This window comes from Lepidochelys kempii, chromosome 13, assembly GCF_965140285.1.
Source record: "Lepidochelys kempii isolate rLepKem1 chromosome 13, rLepKem1.hap1, whole genome shotgun sequence".
NCBI classification, from domain to species: domain Eukaryota; kingdom Metazoa; phylum Chordata; order Testudines; family Cheloniidae; genus Lepidochelys; species Lepidochelys kempii.
In genome coordinates this window covers 25,303,997-25,318,473 of record NC_136392.1, presented here as the reverse complement: position 1 = coordinate 25,318,473, position 14,477 = coordinate 25,303,997, and the positions used below count along the sequence as shown (strand labels likewise).

Here is a 14,477-nt window from a genome sequence, read left to right as displayed (position 1 = left end):
TAAACATGCTCAGCTATGCAGTGTTTGGTGGGGGGAGGAGGAAAGAGAAAGTGCAGTGCATTCTGGGACTTGTCACGGGGATATATGAATATGCACCAAAAGAAATTACACCATGCAGAACAAGTAGGAGACAACATGGGAGCAGAGAGGGAGACATATGCAGGAGGGAGGAAGAAAGACACACATACACACAGGGGCAGGGGAGAAAAGTCACACACACACACACACACACAGGGGAGGGGGCTTACAATTCCTGTGTGTTATAAGCAAGTCTCATGGGCTTGTTACACCTGGCGTATGTGAGAAAAGTGGACCAAAGAAAGCCAGAGAGAGCACTATGGAGACAGCTACACTAGGGAAATGTCCCTCTCTTGCCCACAATGGCTCAGCTCCCCCAGTGTTAGCACCTTCAAGAGCCTGGTGCAGATAGGCCATGTGGGGCTTCCAGAGCCATTGGCCCAATCCCACTCAGAGCAGGCCTGACCCACACGATGGTGGCAGCAGAAAACCCATCTACACATGGGATCCACCCCCATGCTGCCAACCCCTGTGGAGCCAAATCAGTGAGTGAGAGCGCGATTTGGGGGTACCGGTCCCAGTGTACATCTGTTTTCTGTCCCCACCACGTCCGTCCATCTGGGTCTCTCTTTCTATACCCAGCTCCACCTTCCGAGTACCTTTCCAGAAAATTCACTTACGGGAGATGAGGCACATCACCTATTGCTAGCAACCACAGAGCTCCCCATTCACAGATTCCAAAGCCAGAAGGGACCATTGTGATCATCTGGTATGACCTCCTGTATCAAAAACCACTTCTCCCTTGTCAGCTGTAACATGTGCAAGTTCAAAGCATGGCCTTTCAGCATAGGCCTTTTCACCTGGAGACCTCAGAGCAGAGGTCAGCAAGCATGATCCACATCAATAAAAGGGAAACTGAGGCACATACAGGCCACATAGCAAATCCGTGTCAGAGCTGGGAATAGAACCTAGAGCCTCTGATTCCCAGCCTGATCCCGCCACTGAGCCATGCCACCTCCCTAACACAGAGAAGGACTGAATGAGACTCAGCACATCTCTTTGTAGTCTCTCCCATTCTCCACCTCTTCTGTATATCCCCCTCGTGCCCCCGTCACAGGTGCCTGCTGCACAGGCCAGACAGACATACTGCACCCCATGTGGCAGAAAGAGCTGCCAACCAGTACTGAACTATTACAGATGCACACGCAGACCTCCTGAAGGATGAGCTGCTTGGAATTACTGAGCAGAAATTTCTCATAAAACTTTACAGGCGGCCTTGGCTCAGAGAGAGAGAGAGAAAAATCCACAGCCCTGAGGGGCATGCTTGCTTTACACTTTAATCAATGACAGTGACCCACTTACAGTTCTCCTCAAAGACATGGATTCTCCCGCCTGGGTCACGTGCCCAGTAGGAATTTGCTCTGACAACGCTGCGTCTACGGCCCCATGTGCAGTGAACAAGCCCTGCACCTCGGGAGCACGCAGTTCAAACCCTGCCTGCAGGCTCCTGAGAGAGGGAGCTGCCCATGGGGCACAGCTGCACCCCACAGAGTCACACTGCCTCAGCTCAATATAGGTCAGTCTGGATTGGCAGGGAAAGCTGTAAGATGGCATTGGATTGGTGCACTGGATTGGTGGGGGACCCACCAAAGGCTGCATGCTGTCCAAAGACTTGAAGGGATGAGTATTCCAAAGAGTTGTTTTCTCTAGAGGGTGGGGGAGAGGCATTCAAAGCTCCTAATTTAATCACAGGCTGAGAATGGCACATGACTGGGAACATACCGTCCCCTCCCCATCTCTACCTCACCTCACCTGTATCTCGTCACACGGGGTTGCAATAACATCCTCACCATGTTCCACCAGCATAAAGAACCCTCCCAAACTGGCCACATAGAGAGTGAATTCACTCTCCGAGTCCCTGGGTGATGCTAGGGTTCCTGCTCAGAACAATACATTCATTACACTAGAACAGAAAGGGGAACTGCGCAGCTATCCACAAAGAGGCGCAATAACCCAACAACCAGCCGCAAGCACCTCATCACCTGTGGGTTGAACATTTCAGGCACCCCTGTGATTTAACAGAGAGGGTTTCTACATTCGTTCCCTCGCTCCGTTCCCAATCCCAGAGCACAGTCAGCATTCCTAGAATAAACATAAAACTAGAGGTCGAGCTAAACCATGCTTACACAGCCTGACCCGAAATCAGGGAATCCACATTCCAAGCAGCTCAACAATCAAAGACAAGGTTTCATTTCACAGAATTTAATGCCACATTTTTGCTGATCTGCACCGATTTTGCCTTCCTAAATTTCACTTTGTGCAAAATTTTGCACTGAAAACACAGAAAGATAGTTTGAATTTCTGTTTGTTTTTAAATGCAGAGCTTCAAAATAGCCTCATCCACAAGAATCAGCCCATTTTCAAGTTGATAGCTAAACGTGAATAAAAGCACACAAAGAACCTTAAAAAGCACCATTTCTGAGCTTTGCATTTGACCCATAGCATTCTGCACCTCTATTTCCAGTACTCCCTTCCTGTGGGTTTTGGAGATCTAGTCATTTATCATCAGGACCCATTATTATTCACACTGCAGTAGCACCCATAAGGCCCTAATCAGGATTTGGATCCCTTCGCACCACCGAAAACCTGCTTGCTCCTAAAAGCGTGAATGTACATGTTGCCTTTGGCTAAAGAAAGAGACTCAACGGTCACGAACAACAAAGACAGACTCACCCTGTCTCCGATGGCAACTCCTGGCTCTTTAACTTCTGTTCAGGCACCGTTCAGAACCTGGGAGAGAGAGAGAGTAAAAAAAAATTATCCGAAGGGTCTTCTCAAAAATGATCAAAATCATGGATGCTGTGAAGTGACATGAAATGAGCATCGCTCATTTTATCTTGAGCTCACTGGTGTCTTAGTGATTTGAGCACTGTATTCAATTCTATAAGAATTGGTTCATTTATGCGCACTCTACTCTGAAACAGGTCTAGATGAAACAGCACCTTCTAACTGAGCAGGTCTGCTCCCTGTGTATTCAGAAACAGAACTGCTAATCTGAGTGATAAAAGCCCGCCTTTACTGCAGGCAGCCCTGCAGAACCAACACTGCTGGGAGAAAGTGAACTGGATACTTTCCTGGCTTGCACAGTGAATCATTAACCAAGTTCTAATTTCATAGCCATCTGTGCAGTGCCATTGTCTTATAACCCTCAGTTTCACCTGTACAACCCCACTGAAGACAACAGAGTTGCCCAGGTGTTGCTGAGGACAACATTTGGTCTGCAGTTTTTATTCTAAATGATAATGCATGAGCAACAAAGAACCCAGCTGGACTCACAGATGTCAAAGGGAGGTCTGCAGGACTGGTAGTTTACTGGAGAACTGAGCATGTTTGATATGAAATGCACTCACAAAACAAACAAGTTCCATAACAGCATGAGCGGTTTTTAGAGTGGTCTTCTCCAAAAAATGACTACATTTTATGGAAGACAAAGATCTGCAAGGTCTGAGGAGCACTTGCATCCATGTAATTGTATGACACACCAGAACAAAATCGGGATGTTCACATTACAGGCTCTGAGTAAGACTGGAGAGAAGCTTATGAGGCCCATCTTGGGAATGCTACAGAAGAGCTGGGATAGCTCCTACTTTTGCACAAGAAAGATCTTTTACAATAAAGGGTTAATTTTCCAATGGGCCTCCAACACATACATGGGTAAAATTTGTGAGTAGACTCACATGCAAGGCACTAATGCAGATCAGGTAGGATGGCACATAATCCATTGCTCCGGCCACGCAAAGTGCCATTCATATGCACAGAGCCCACAAACAGAAGCATGTGTACTAATGGGAGCCCCCTTGAAAAATCTGACCCCCACGACCTAAGCTGCACCAGCTCCAAGTTTCATTTTAATTTAATGAGACCATTTAACTGCATCCAATGTATGCCATACACTTTAACAACCACCTCGCAGACTGACTGAGAGCAGACTTTAGCCCGGTATCATCAGTATAAATCCACAGTTACTTCACTGAAATCAGTGGGTGTATACTGGATGCAACAGAGCAGAATTTGGCCTGCTGTCTGCCTTCTGGTGTGATGCAGTCAGGGTCCCACCAAATACAGCCCCATGGAAATGTCATCGGCAACATTCTGGCTGCCACCGCACGGCCACGTTTCAGTCCCATTCAGGCATGGATTGTCTGGTGCCTACCCTCCAAAAACCACACGTGGCACATTCAGTAAGAGAGGATGAATCCTTCCTCCCCCCACGTCAATGACCCATCAGAAGACAGCACCGCCAGCAGAGGCAGGGCTTAACATGTGTTGGGACACAGTTGACTATGGATATGGGGCTCCATGCAGAACAAAAAATAACGCAAAAAAGCTGAGAGAGTTTTACTCAAGCTTCCAAGGAGAGAAATTCACAGATGGGCTAAGGAAAAGCCTGGAAAGTCTCAGTCCCCCAGTGTAACCTTCCCCAGCAACATCTGAGCAACAGAAAGAGAAGGGACTGGACCGGGAGTGAGAACTCCACCTGAACTACAGAACTCAGACAATAGTGACCCAGGCCTTTCTCCACTTCTGTGTCAGTTCAACTCCTGTGCAATCAGGAGCCCAGCAGAATGGCACCAGCGTCCATCTAGAGTAAGGCGGGGGCTTGGGCCAGAGGGGGGGAAAATCAGGACGGTTTTATACGCTAGGATTTTTTCAAACCCATAATTCCCATGACCGGTAGCCATAGAGTGGAGAAGGCTCAGGCGTTTACGCTGCTCCGTCGTCTAGCTGTGCTCTAAGAGAACCTCCCCGCCCCACCCCCCGAGGCTTATGCTACATTATCACCAGTGCATCTGCAGTTTTGGGGAGCGAGTGGTCTGAAGAGGCCTGATGCTAGCTTGGCCAGCGCACCCACTGTACTAGCCATCCAGTCCCTTCAGCCTCCTGAGGGCATGAATGATTGCGAGAGGCAGTTCGGTACCTTGGATAACCACTGGCTCAGGATGCCTGGGCAGTTACACCAGCTACCTTCAGGAGCCAGTCTGTGGAGCGAATACCACTGACTTCATCCAGCCAGAGCACGATGCTCCCTAGTGGGGCTCTGCAGACATGGTGACAGCCTGACCCACAGCCAGCCCAGCTACTCCTGTTATTAGACCTCTGCAAGCACACACTGCCCTCTGCACTCAGCTGCTTGGGTGTTAGTGAAGTGAACATCAGGGACGAGGCTTAGAGCTCATCAACCTCATTATCAGTGGTGACCTGAACTGGGATTTGAACTCCTGGTTCCAGTAAAAAGATCAATGCGCTACTCCCTGGACAGCAAGCACCATCCCCCCTTTTTTTATTTTTTAAATAAATATTTCCCCGACTGCTTCTCTGCTGCTGGATGCAGATGATCCTCACTGATTTAAATGAGAAACCTCTTAAAAAGGGCCGGACAGATAGCGTTTGCATCCAACATCAAAAGGGATAACGTGCAACAACAGCCTCACTATGTTTACATGAGAAAGCATCTGGGTGGAGCACTTCTAATGGGACCTCTGGCTCCTGTCTGTGCTTGGAGGAGGTGCACGCTATTGGAAACGCAGGACAACACTGGATTTCTAAGGCAGAGCTGAGCTCTCTTCAAAACTGGACCCTACCTCCCTGCTGGGCAGTTTTGTACCATCCTGTCCCTCCTCCCCCACTACCCCAGAGGGCCTGCCATCCCACACCCAAATATCTTGAGAGGACCCAACCCTTGGTTTCTTGCTTGAGAGGTCAGGAGAATTAAGATGTGGAGACCCAAATTCATCACCAATCAGACTGCTAAGACCCAGCCATTCAGGGCTACCCCCAGCCTCCTGGGATTAGTGGTTAGACATTGAAATTTAGGGACACCTAGATTGTTTCCAGCTTCACCACTGACCTGCTGCGTGGCTTTGGGGAGTAATCAAGGCCTATACTGGCAAGAGCCTTAAATAAGTGAGGCAGCCAAAGAGCTGGGGCTGAAGCAGCCTGTTTCTGATGTGCCACGTGCCCACAGATGCCACCAGCGCGGCCAAGTGGGTGCTCAGCATCTCCAAAAAACAGGTTCTAGGTGTCTAAAAATGGGGCCCCCAAGAATGGACACAGACAGAACTGGTGAATACTTGGAAATTTCAAGGTGGAGGAGGGGAACCCACCATGCCTCAGTTTCTTCATCTGTAAAATGGAGAGGAGAATATTCTATCTACATCACAGGGGAGTCGAGGGTAAATTAACAAGTGTGCGCACAGCACTCCAGGAGCCTCAGGCAGAAACAATTCTTCATCATCTCCCTGTGCTTGTGCCCCGCTCCATCAAACACTAAGCCTTTGAACTGCTGCCTAACAACGGGACAGAGACAAACCAACTCATTGCACACAGACCCCCACCCCCCAAACAGCATTCTGCTAACCAAAGCTCCCTTGTGCTTTCAATTAGACACACACATTTCCCTCCCTTCCTGCCTTATGCAGCTGTGTCAAGTTGTTATCCTGGAGGCTGGCTGAGCTAAGAGATCCCTGTGCATGACAGCTTGGGAAGTGCTTTGGGATGCTTCAGGGTGAGCGTCACTGTATCAGTTAAGACAATATAATTACCTGCCCTAGGACTTTAGCCACCTAGGAAACAAGACCCCCTGCCAGGGGCTCACTATCTTTACTGCCAAGCAGCTCCCTGGACCACTGGTGCTAGCGGCGCTAGGGAGACCCACGCCGGCAGCCGCAAACTGCTGCCATTCAGCTCTTTCCCTCCATCGTGCGGTCTCAGCCAGAGGCGAGCGTTCGCAGGCCTGCCGAGAACGTCCTCATGTGTCACATGCCGCCTTAGCAAATAACCAGCCTGCCTCAGCTGCAGACAAGGGGGCTGGAACAATTTGTATAGTGGGGGTGCTGAGAGCCAATGAACCAAACTGGAAACTCTGTATATAATGGAAACCACTTCAAGCCGGGGGGGGGGCCGCGGGGGGCAGCACCCCTAGTTCCAGCACCTATAGCTGGAGGAGGCATACAAGCGGATTGGTGGACCAGCCACTTAAATCCTGGCCAGCGGTCACTGCTGGATGGAGAACAATTGAAGCAGGGCTCTGCGTGGCATGCCAAATGCTAGGCGCCATACAACAGACATAAGCAGACCCAGGCACTCACTGAGATCTTGGCCAGTGCACTGTAGAGTAGATGTTTATCACCTTAGCAAAGGACAGGCAGGAGGACAGGGATTTATGCCACCTCCCCTTCTATCAGCCATGGGAGTGGACAACGTAAATGATAGAGAGCAGCACCTCAGCCCCGAGGGCAGCTTGCCCAAGCATTAACCGTTCAACTGGGTCTGGGAGAGGGTCACCATTGCAGCCACCCCACATCAGGCTGTGACCACATCAGCTCTCACCCGCCCAGAGGGAACGACCCCAGACAGTGCTCAGATGGGCAGAGTCAGTGCTGAGGCAGAGCTGGTACTGTAAGAAAGAGCATCTCGCAGATAAAAGCAAAACGGAGGTCCAGACCACCACTTGGGCATTAAGGACGCAGCTTTCACAAAAGTAAGGGTGCTAATTGTGGTGTCCTGGCCAAACTGTAACTTGGGCAATTACAGGTGGCCTACCCACAACTCACTTGGCAGTTTCAATTGGACATATTCCTCACTGCTCCTCCTACATAAACCTGCTGTTTACCATTGCTGCCTTGACAATGAGTTCCACCCCAGAGTCAGCTGCATTTCACCAGCAAGTGACAGATACTACTGAAAATATGCCTAGACAAAGAAGTTATACAGACATATTATATGCTGTGCCAAATTAATTCCTGACCTCAGCGACGCTACACCAGGGATGAACTGGGGCCATGGTATTTGACAGTGCTTTTCAGCCTTGGGATGAAAGACACTATACAACACAGACTTTAGACATGGAAAGATGTAGAAAGTCCTGTCTCATCCAGGTAACACCCACTCTCATTCAGGGCAGGATTGCACCTGATAGCAAGTTTTCTTTTGTTCTGTCCAGTCTAAATTTAAGAGTCCAAAGAAACGAGGCTGCTACATCATCCCTTGAAAGATGATTCCACAGCTGGATCCGTCTGAAAGGCTGGAAATTCCCCCCATCCCAACATTCAGCCTAAATATTGCCCATCTCAATTCCATCCCTCACTGCCAACAACGTACCTAGTAATGCTACTGTTTATTATAATCAAACTCCAATCCTTTAACTTTGAGAACCAGCTGCTAACCAGCACCGGCTCGGTTGGCTGTGAAAAGGAAAAAGCAAAACAAAACACCACAAACATACACAAAAAAAACCCACAACTGCCCAGCTACTTCCCGTGCTATCCAATATCGACAAAAGCTCCTGCCAGCAGAAACAGTGCCAGATCAATAGTGCATCTAATTAGAACATTTAATTACTTCCATTGTTCATTCGTTCATAGCTCCCCCAACCAGATCACTAGAAAAACCAGCAGCGCCCCCCTCAGTATTCCAGCCCCTTCATAGTCCACCGGGATAGTGGCTCCACGACCCCGCCAAGATATGCATGATTAGTAAACAGTCTGTGTTCCCCCTTCCCAGCTCCAGCCTCCCTCCTGGTCTTGACATACGCTCCTTGCTTTAGACACTTTTCCGTGGGCGCACACCTGACTGCCTCGGTCAAAGCCAGAAATGCTTTCCACTAACTAACTGCAACAAACAAGATTAGTCAATTACAAAGGGATGTGTCATTAAAAATGCACCCTCAGCTTCCCGCCTTTGGGCATGTAATGAGGTGGCTCACTCTCTCCCTGTCAAAATGCAGCTCCTTTCTAGACCCTGGACACAAAATGAATCAAAGCTAAAAATACCCTCTGGTTGTCGCTACCATGGCACCTGGCACACAGTGAAATGGGGGGAGGGGAGAAGTGGGGGGTTATGAATGTGTTTCAAACCCCTACTGAAGCTTCAAAATGCTGTTTGATCACTCCTTGTTTACCTAAAATTTCAAAAGGAGAAAAAAACCAAACAAACATTCCCTTTGTGCAGCAGAGACAGACGACTCCACCCTGTGCATTTTCCTTCCTGTCTGATGCTCACTGAGATACCAGCACATGCATCCTAGATCCCCCTACTAGACAGCATACAGGGGAGGGGGAGGCGATAGGGAGAGAAGTGAGTTAAAAGAGGGCGTTGGTTTACTTTTGCAAAGATTAAGGTCACAATCGGTTCAGATCTGGGATTCATTTTGTGCAAGACCTCCCTACATGCTGTGTGGTCCAAGGTTTTACACGGTCTCCCATACCATACACAGGCATGTTAGTCTGTCCTACAAATTTTGGAGAACAGACCGTGAGACAGGAGCAGAGCAGCAAGAAAAGGCAGAGACCTGCTCGATCATGGTAGAGTCTACTGACATCCAAGGGCAGGGCACTTGCCCCGAAAGAAGATGGATCAGATATTCTATTAAACTGCCATCACATCTCATCTTAGCAGAAAGGCCAAGAGTCCTAGTAAAGCTGCTCACCTGATGAGATTTGTGGAGCTGACACTTTACATTCATTTGTCTTGTGTTTTAACACAATGGGGCCGCCGTGGTGCCCTTTATCTGGGGCTCTGGATTGCCATGCAGGGGACCTGGGGGCCATTTCCAATCCTGGTCTCTCACTCCCGAAGCAGGTCTAGGGACAAGAAGATCTGCAGATGCAGCCCCAGGCGTGGATAAGCCCCAGACAGAATCCAGTCTTGTCCTTCGTGGTCAGAAGGCTGGTGGCCTCAAAGGGAAGGGCTGCATTGCTGGGGCTCAAATGAGGCAAGTGAAATAACAGCATGAAACAGCAAAGCTAGAAGTTAGCTCTCCAGAGCTCACGGTTGCACATGACCTGCCCTGGCTACAAGGCTCTGCCCACCATACCCCATCCTTTCTGGCCCTAAACCAGAGCACCCCTATAATGTTTGCCATGCTGTAGTTAATCCTCACTAGCATGTATTATCCCCATTTTATATCGAGGGGAAACTGAGGCGTTTACAACAAGTCAGCATCAGAGCTAGGATTAGAGCTCAAGAGTTACTGGCTCTCAGGGCTGTGTTCAACCCACTGGCCCACATTCCCTGTCTGCTAAAGGCAAGTGTGCCTTGGCTCCTGTCCCAGCTCTACTATAGCTCAGCCTAAGTGCTCATCATAGTGCATTCCCAAGTGCCTGGGAATGCTTCACTCCCACAGATGGGACCAGAACAACAGATGCTGGTAGAATCATAGAAGATTAGGGTTGGAAGAGACCTCAGGAGATCATCTAGCCCAACCCCCTGCTCAAAGCAGGAACAACACCAACTAAATCATCCCAGCCAGGGCTTTGTCAAGCCTGACCTTAAAAATATCTAAGGAAGGAGATTCTACCACCGCCCTAGGTAACCCATTCCAGTGCTTCACCACCCTCCTCGTGAAATAGTGTTTCCTAATATCCAACCTAGAGCTCCCCCACCGCAACTTCAGACCATTGCTCCTTGTTCTGTCATCTGCCACCACTGAGAACAGCCGAGCTCCATCCTCTTTGGAACCCCCCCTTCAGGTAGTTGAAGGCTGCTATCAAATCCCCCCTCATTCCTCTCTTCTGCAAACTAAATAAGCCCAGTTCCCTCGGCCTCTCCTAATAAGCCATGTGCCCTAGCCCCCTAATCATTTTCATTGCCCTCCATTGGACTCTCTCCAATTTGTCCACATCCCTTCCATAGTGCGGGGCCCAAAACTGGACACAATACTCCAGGTACGGCCTCACTAGTGCTGAATAGAGGGGAATAATCACTTCCCTCAATCTGCTGGCAATGCTCCTACTAATACAGCCCAATATGCTGTTGGCCTTCTTGGCAACAAGGGCACACTGCTGACTCATATCCAGCTTCTTGTCCACTGTAATCCCCAGGTCCTTTTCTGCAGAACTGCTGCTTAGCCAGTCGGTCCCCAGCCTGTAGCGGTGCATGGGATTCTCCCTTCCTAAGTGCAAGACTCTGCACTTTCCTTGTTGAATCACACCAGATCTCTTTTGGCCCAATCCTCCAATTTGTCTAGGTCACTCTGGACCCTATCCCTATCCTCCAACGTATCTACCTCTCCCACCAGCATAGTGTCATCTGCGGATTTGCTGACAGTGCAATTCATCCCATCATCCACATCATTAATAAAGATGTTGAACAAAACCAGCCCCAGGACCAACCCTTAGGGCACTCTGCTTGATACAGGCTGTCACATGAACATCAAGCCGTTGATCACTACCTGTTGAGCCCGACAATCTAGCCAGCTTTCTATTCACCTGGTATCATGCTCCACCCTTGCAGACGAGACATCTGCTGCCAGACAGTCAGAGGTATAGCTCCCTGGCATCCCGCTCTGCTCCCAAGGGGATGCTGTGCCAAAGCAAGGAGAGGTGCAGTAGCCCAGGTGGGAGAGCCAGCTGCTGATCCCTTTTATTGTGTGTTCTCGTGCTCAGGTCTCAGACAATGCAACAGCTCTCAGCTCAGGATTTAAAGGGGTGGGTGAGTGGGGATTTACGCCATGACTGAAACATTGTAATGCTCCCCTGCAATCACTCCCTAACACCTATAATCCGGATATAGCTACCAGCCGCCCCTGGAGTCAGCCCCAGCCCTGTTCAGCAAGGCACAGCCCTGAACAGGACAGGCTCCCAGCCATTTCCTTCCAGCGCTGAAAATGCTCTTCAGGTTTCCCCTTAAAAGTCTTACACTTCTATTTTTCCCCTCCATGACTACAATGAAAACCCGAGACACCTGACTGCTCCAACGAGAACAATAGGCCGCTCGGCCGAAGCGGTCACATTCTCTGGGTGAACACATTTTTAGACGTTGTATTAGAGTAGCATATTGATACTGTATATGTGTGTGTTCAGACAGATGAGCACGGGGAGGCTTCCCATACGATGGGGTTGAGGAATCTTCTCTGACCCATGTCTCCTTGACTGGGGAAAGGGACAGGCAGTATAGCAAAACCTAATATAGACAGATAGGCCAGCTCAACTCCCATCTTGGATCTGCTATGAAACCAAAGTCATATTACAAGTGACAGCATTTCCATCTAAGCTCTGCCCACTCCCCAATCATTCTAGTATCAGAGATCCTCACAAGCAATGAGATATTACCACTGTACAGATGGAAAAACAGAGGCACGGGGACAACACCTTCCAGGGAGCCTGTGTGGGAACTGAACCCAGCTCTCGCCCAGTACCTTACCCTCAAAGCCATCCTTACTAATGTTCTAACAATTCATATTCTAGCTTGAGGAGGAGATTTCCCAAGGCACAAATGGAAGTTCGGTGCCCCAGTACCCTGAGTGCATTTGAAAACCTCCTAATGGACCAGCACACCGAAGCAACACGAATGCAAGTCGCAGCATTTGGGAATAATAGTAGGGTGACCAGATGTCCCGATTTTATAGGAACAGTCCCAATATTTGGAGCTTTTTCTTTTATAGGCACCTATTACCCACCCCCATCCCGATTTTTCACACTTACTATCTGGTCACCCTAAATACTAGTTTATTATTATTTTAGTCCACAGAGGACTAGAAAATGCTTGTTATTGCTACTCCGCTCACCCCAGGATATGACGGCTATTATCTCAATCAGAGAGAAATTTGAGAGGTTCAGAAAGAGAGATTTTCCTCTCCCTGGGCTGAAGGCCAGCAGCGTGGATCTGCAATGTCATCACACGATCGAGAACGGCACTCACAGGGAGGATCATACCTCACCCACGACTGCAAGTGGATAGCAGATTCACAGACAAGCAGCACAGTCTACCAGCCTCTTGAGCCATGGTGTCAAACCACAGCTCCCACAAGACAGATGTGCTCCGCTGCACTCCTAAGGAGTGGGAGCTCTGCTTTGCTATTTATGGTAATAGCTGATTTCATGCCTTCATTACCACCTGAAGTTGCTGTTAAAGCTCTAAACACAACACATTGGTTGTAAACAGAAAAGACAAATGCTCCCACTACCAGCAACTGCCCCAGTGGCAAGGGGACACAGGGGAGGCCCGTGATAGGTGCAAAGATAAGAGGCCTTGCTGGGGCGACATAGGGGAGGTGACATTTGTAATGCTACACAGAGCTTGTATCCCGATGGGGACTAGCATGAGAGCCAGGGCATGGTGGATGAGTGGGGGAGAGGGAGAGAGAGAGAGAGATCCTCTGCAAGTCGTGTGTGTGTAAGGAGGGGAGAGGGAAGGGAAGCTTTGGGAGTAGGAATGTCAACAGCAAATTTGGCACATGCCATTACAATCAAGAGTTGGCACAGAGCCTGCAGCACAGTCCCTGTTCTTGCTGCTGGGGTCCAAAGTCAGCATTGGGCAGAGTCTACAAAGCATCGGTCTCATTTGAGAGCATAGGCACTCGCACCAGGAAGTTACCTATGTAAACAAACAGGCTCCAGTCCAGTGACCACATGAGATCAAGGCCTCCCTATTCAGAGAAAGTTCCCCAGTGCTAGCTCTCGCCCCTGAGCCTGCCCCATTTCTCCTCAGCACACATTAATCAACCTTATCTAGTTTGAAAAGGACAAAAAAACACCACAGCGAGTGGCTAAAACAACTCCCTGCATGCACAGTCACACTACAGCCCGCGTACGAGAGGGAATGGGATCTGACAGGTACAGAGCTCTCCAGTAGGTTGCAGTGAGGCAAAACACAAAGAAATAGGTTTACATGCTCAATCCAGCATAGAAGCATCACTCGTGTGTGTGGGTGTGGGTGTATATATATATATATATATACACACACACACTCTCCACCATGGATATGGACATTAACACATGCATAAGCAGGTGGCCACTCTGGACTAGAGCTCCCTTAGATAGCTGAGAGGGGTAAAACCACCAAAGAGCAATCATTTAGGGCACCCCAATGGGACATAACTCAGACTAATAATATACTTAACAGGTCTCTAGCTCTTTATAGCTTTGAAGCTGAAATATATCAAGCAAATCTAATGCGAGAAAATTGAGGAAAAGGAATATTTATGCTGAAGATCAGGGAAAAGCATCTTTATGGTGAGATTGATTAGAGCATGGAACAATCTCTCCAAGGAAATGGGGAAAGCCACTCCTCTGGGGAGGTTTGAAACTAGACTGGGAAAAGGTCCAGAGAATAGACCGTAAGGAGCTAGCTCCCACCAACCACTAGATGATCTAATAAAGCTTTTCCATCTCTAACTTCCATGATATATTGTATAAATTAAAGAGCACACTCAATCCGTTCTTTGCTCAGGAAAGAGACCATAATTTCAAATATTGAGGGAAGCATTAGAAATGCAAGAGGGGAGAAATGTCGTGGTGGAAATAATTCATCTTGTAAATGCACCAATGGTAAAGGAAGGGGACTCGCAAGGTCCCATACCTTTGCACAATCTCCCGTATAATCAGACAATTAAGAAAGTGTGAAGCTTTATTATACCTCCAGAGCCTACCTCTTGCCATCTGACGATATTCCAAAAATAA

At 48.8% G+C, this 14,477-nt stretch overlaps 1 protein-coding gene across 10 annotated transcripts in view; it reads right to left on the bottom strand.

Annotated features, from left to right (window-relative positions):
* Window positions 1-14,477, bottom strand: part of EPB41L1 (erythrocyte membrane protein band 4.1 like 1) — a 151,832-nt gene that overhangs the window by 135,353 nt on the left and 2,002 nt on the right. For all 10 annotated transcript variants that reach the window (XM_073309827.2, XM_073309832.2, XM_073309833.2 and 7 more), the window contains exon 2: window positions 2,752-2,808. The gene's annotated coding sequence lies outside the window, so the exon portion shown is untranslated. The remainder of the gene's footprint in view (window positions 1-2,751; window positions 2,809-14,477) is intronic.